This window comes from Lygodium microphyllum, chromosome 30, assembly GCF_053477565.2.
Source record: "Lygodium microphyllum isolate KBCC chromosome 30, Lygodium_microphyllum_v1.1.10, whole genome shotgun sequence".
Classification (NCBI taxonomy): Eukaryota; Viridiplantae; Streptophyta; class Polypodiopsida; order Schizaeales; family Lygodiaceae; genus Lygodium; species Lygodium microphyllum.
In genome coordinates, this window is record NC_141164.1 from 23,492,033 (window position 1) to 23,498,032 (window position 6,000).

Sequence of the window (6,000 nt, forward strand, 5' to 3'; positions counted from 1 at the left end):
ATACAAGGCTTTCTTCAACCTGCAAACAAACTCAGGATGAACAGCATGCACATAACCTGGTGGCTGCTCCATATAGACCTCTTCTTGCAAATCACCATGCAAGAAGGCATTCTTTACATCCATCTAATGTAAAGACCATCCCTTTGATGCAGCCATAGCAATGACTGCTCTTACGGTTGCCATCCTTGCAACCGAACTGAATGTTTCTTCATAGTCAATGCCATATGTTTGTGCATACCCCTTGACTACTAATCTTGCCGTGTATCTGTTCACAGAACCATCTGCATTGTGCTGCACCTTATAAACCCACTTACAGCCAATTGCATTTGTGCTATACATTTTTGACAAAGCATCTCATGCCTCCTTTGGCATACTTGCATCTTGAATATGCACAATCATAGAGTCTGAAATGCTGATAGACAGCCAGTACATAACTTTCCTGGCTCTCTCATGCCATGCTTTAAATGCCTACATTTGCTGTTGATTGGGAACATCAGGAAGATTTGGTTCTTCTTCATTTCTTGCAACAAATTTCCAATATCCTTTTCCCATAAGGAAATTCGTCATTCTAAACTTCCATTCTTGGAAGTTGTTCTTGTCAAGCTTTTTAGTGACAATCTGTGAGAGAGAATCAGACGCCATTACAGAACACTGCAAAAAATTATGTCACTGCAAAGAACACAGCTTTAGCCTCACAAAGGCAAATCTGCAAAACTGACGAAGGTGGTATTTGATCACACAGACACTTCCTAGTGACGATCTTGCATCAACAGGCAACAAGGATGATTCTCTAACTCGCAGTGTCTCTGCGCACAAGCATACGATGCAATTTCTACAGTAACTTTTCACCAACCTGTAGAATAGTGGCTGCATAGCATAAAACTGGGCCTTTTCCTCAGTGTGTGCAGAAAACTTCCGCCTCCAAAATAGGCCCCGAAATGGCCTCAAATAAAAAAAATAGAGTTGCCAAGGGCTAAAGCCCGGTCCCGCAACATATATTGTCCTCTTGCTTCACCGCGAAGGGCGTCTCAACCTAAGACAATGCACTCTTGCAATTTTCGGCTGTGCTACCTGCAGAGATCTGCTCCCAAAATAGAAAATGAAAGCAACACTGCTCCTCTTACCAGAACACCCGCGAGCTTGGCTTGCTTTCTTGAGCTCCTTACCATGAACAAGGCTCTAATACCATGTGAAGATTGTGGGAGAGAAGGAAGGAGTCTCACTTGTAGCTTTCTTGCTTGCACAATGGGGGAATACACACAGAGATGGAGGCTGAAAACAGTTTTCCTCTTCTTAGTTGTGTAAGCCAAAAAGAACTCTCGTACATAGAAATAGAAGATCCCTATATATGGATCTCAAACCAAACTCAACTAACTAAGGTGGCATACTAACTGAGCCACGAACTAGAGTAGATAAGGATAGCTGTCGTCTAGCTATTATTCATGGGCGGTGTGCCAACCGCATCTGCACAATTGACAAGTCGGTGACATAAATACACAACGGTCACCCTGGCGTATCACGAGTGGAGCTCGATATCTCAACGTTGCCCTCATCTTTTAATCCGGGTCAGGGGTCACCTTTTTGGCTGTTTTTCTCTTGGAACTCAAGTGGTTTTGTATTTTTGAAATTTTTGTACGAAATTCGCATTTGTTTTCTCCCACGTTTTCTTTCTACACACTATTCTCTTTTGCCATTCTTTTTGTTGCACTTGCTTCCTATCACTATGAGATTCTTGCTCGGTTCATTTGCTAGAATGTCTAGCAATACCTCTTCAAATAACACAGGCACAAGCACATGTAAACACAAGCTAATTGTTCAGCTAGATCCGATTTACACATCTTGGAGAAGTATACATCATCGAGTATTAATAGATGAGATCGAAGCCAACAGGTTGCGAACACAAGGAATGAAGCATATAGATTTGTGGGTGGACGGAAATATTTATCCCAGGGATCCTTCTACATGTAAATCACCTCCTTTTTTCAATGTCCATGACTATATAAGATATGTTGGAGAAGGTTACAATGGGATGCTTGGCTACTGTATGAGGTTATACTTTGCATCTTACATATATATAGCTCAAATGCACGAAATGAAAAAAGCACTAGAAACTACACAAACAAATATTTTAGAGTTGACAAGTTAGATTGATGTTTTGAAAAATGTTAACAAGTCATTGCATGATAAGCTAACATGCTTGAGAGAAACTCCAATAGGATTTAGAGAGAGGAAAAGACCATTAAAAAATATAACCAACGTGTGTGAGAGAGCAAAGAAAAGGAGACTAAATCTTACAAAGAAATATGTCTCTAACATATTAGGCATCAATATCCGAGAGAATGAGGAAAGAATCGAACTTTTGAAGGAAACCATGAATAAGAAAGATATTTTGAAGATTCTTAAGTCACCCGAAAATTCGGATTTGAGAGGTCCAACTCTCAAAGAGTTAGTGAATGACTTAAAAGGCACGGTGAAAGCAAATGAAATTGTAGAGACATGTGATACTGTGGGTATAAGTCGAAAAGGTTATCGTGCTACTGTGGGTATAAGTCGAAAAGGTTATCGTGCTATCTCTGGATTATGGTTTAAAAATCTTAAACACAATACGGTAACTATATTTGGATTGCCTCGAGCCCTTGCAGTTTCAACTGCAAGAATTGCCATGAATTGCAAGATTCCACATGTTTTCTGAGATTACATTCACATCGAAAGGTCTATGTCCTATGAAAAACAAAAAAAAAGGAAATTTTTGATTACAATGTGTTTAACAATATATGGGTTGATCTAAAAAAGATGCAAATTGCAATGGTTCACATGTATAAAATCACAGTAGAAGAAAGTTATGGTGTTCTAAAGTTTGCCTTGAAGTTCGATGAAGCACAGATTCAAAAGGGACAGAAGATTGAAAGAATTAGCATTTGCCTCATGAACATGGCATTGGACCATAGCAATGGTGAGGGCCAAGCTCCACTGCATAAGATCCAATCCGAGATGGAGATTTGGTGGATTGGTGCAGCACATGTACCAATTGAAAATCATCAAACATTGAAATGGTTGTTCAACCATACAGGTATTCCAAATATCATTAAGTCTCAAAGTGAAGGCGAAATGTTGGTAGTTGATGGGGTTGGTAATTTTAATGTGGAATGGCATATGAGTGTTAATTTAAAAACTATCAAATGTATGCTTGGAATATGTAATGGTGCAAATGCAAAATATCCTTGCATTTATTGCATGGAAAGTATTGGATCCAAAGATTGGAGTAGTTTGCAACCAGTAAGAAGAGCCCCAAATAGAGACTCTATAGATTTGAGTAAATTTAAAAACATAGAAGACATGTGGAATCCCATTCTTTCAATCTCTCTTAAGAATGTTCATATTTGTACTTTGCATGCAAAGATTAGAATAATTGATAAGCTTCTCAGGCCACATCTTGACTACTATTCCATTAAGCCATTATCTTTATCAGATGAGTGTATTGATAAATGCGAGGCATTACTATCAAAAATGGGATTTCATGGGGGCCAAGTTCACTTGAGAAAGGATCCAATACTTTCAGGAAAAACAAGAGATATCTTGGCCGATGTCTCTATGGGAGGCTCAAAAGCTAGACGATTCTTAGGAAACCATTCAGGAAAGTAGGTGAATGCGGCTTGGGAGTGTTGGAGAGAGCTATGTGAGATGACAACAAATGTTGCAAGCATGCCAAGGCTTGTGTTTCTTAGAATGGAGGTCTGGATACACCTTGATGTTTTTCTGAAACTCCTCAGGCAACATAAGACAACATATACATATGCAAAAGAGTTCAAAAGATCAATCACAAATCTTGTTCAGGCGATAAAAGAGGCATGGGGAGAAAAAGATATCACTTTTTATTTGGTAAAGTAACAATTATTTAATATGGGTTTATTTTGATAGGTTTTTCAATTGGTATAAAATTAGTGTTACTTTGTATTGCAATATATTCTTCATATTCATGGGCCTTACTTTGTGGAGGAGCATGGCCCCTTAGCAACTTATAGTAACCAAGGCATGGAAAAATCCCACTATTAAGCACGCACAAGTTATTTTCGAACCACAAGACATGGGGGAGGAGTTACAAAAAGCAATGCTTTAGAGGAGCTATTCAATTGGTTTTTTCGATGACAACTTCAAAGAATGCAGATAAAATACAGCAATGACACATGAGCAATCACACTTTTATATATAAGAAAGAATATATACAAGGCTAGCTTTCCAAAACTCTCACATTCTCTTCCTCCTCATGAATCTTTCCTCTATAATGTAGAATTTTTTTTGTCTTGTAGCCAGCTATAGATTTTACATCAGTTCGGTTTGCAACCAAGGCATAGGATGTGAACACCAAAAAGTATCCTGCTCTAGAAGTAGAGTAAGCTGGACCGTAGCCAAAAATCCTAATTGTTGCAGTCTTTTCCAAAAAAATTACTTTGTGGGCATTATATTGTAATCCTGAGAAACCTAGAAGCCTTGTAAGAGCTTTAATACAAAGTATGGGCCATGTTGCATCCTCTGAGAAACTACTATGAAGTACTAAAAAGGAATCAGGGTCAATCCTAGCCAAGTAGTGGCCAAGTGCAATGTCTTTCAATGTACTAGCACTAGCTCTTGATCCTTTGCCACATCCCAAGAAGTTATTTGAATCAGCAATCTCCAACTACAAATAAAACCCATACTGAATGAGTGTGAAATGCAAACCTACCAATGTGTAAAAGCAAATTCAAAATTATCTTACCACTTGGTTTTCATCGTACTACAATTTAATTGGATTCCATAAATTTATTGATGATGATGTCTCATTAGTGTTAATCAATTCTGTAACATATTCAGACTCCTCTCTTCCAAAATTGAAAATCCCAAGTTGGTTTTGAATGCGATCGAAGTCCTCATCAGTAATACTCAACTCTTTCTCAGCTTCTTTGGCCTTTTCAAAACAAAGAGAGAGGGCCTCACCAGCATCAATAAACTTATCGACTAGAGTTTCTTTATCAAGTTTGAGTATCTCTTCCTTTGATTCATTATCTGTGTCAATTATCCCATTTGCAGCATCAGAAGCCTCTGCAATAATTACTAGACAATAATCTTCCCTAAGATTGAAAAGTTTTTTAATATCTAATAGTAAAATGTACTCCTTCTCCTTGAAAGGTATAGATGGTAGAGAAGGAACAGTATGGTGAGAACTCTCATCAATTGCAGGGTTTGTATCTCCTTGGCTCTCCTCAATGATAGTCTCAGCTTTGAAGTGAGCAGCATCCAACTTCTCAGCAATAGAAGCCTCAAAATCTACATCTACAACCTCCTCTGTTTCCTTTTCATCTACCAGATCATCTAACATGCAAAAGCTAGTAGACTTTGCTTCTTCCAACTATTTCTCATCAACTAAGGGTGAAAACAATAAAAGCAGCAGATTTTGTCATCATCTTGCAATTCTTGGAATGAGTGGAGCACAATATGTCTCTTGCATAAAATCTCTCTAGAGAGTGGGCACCACACGTCTTAGTAAACACTGACTTTTCATTTCCTGTTGACCCAATGGGAACATGGACATATTCATTTGTACCAACTTCAATAGAAGGACCTGCTAGATTTTCAAACTCCAAAAAGTCCTTTAAAATATATTTTTTACAATATTTCAAAACACTGTCAAGGTCCCAATCAGGATTAAAGACATTCTTCACAACTCCATAGAAAGAGAGATCCATGCCATTCTGAAGGATAAAATCAAGAAGCTTCTCTGATGGAGTGACATCAGTAAGCTCTGATACTCCAAGACCTCTCATTGCCGACTTTCGCTTCCTTGGAGATGTGCTTGGCATTCTGACATTGGTGGCAGAGCATGGAGAAGAAATAGAATGCACATGCTCATCACATGTTGAAGCCCTTGAGCCTTTTGAAAGCCTTCTTCTTTTCCCAATTCTTGGCAAAACCTTGGAGCCTAGAAAGTCTGTGGGTTCAGACATGTTTCCAACTTGTGCTTGATAC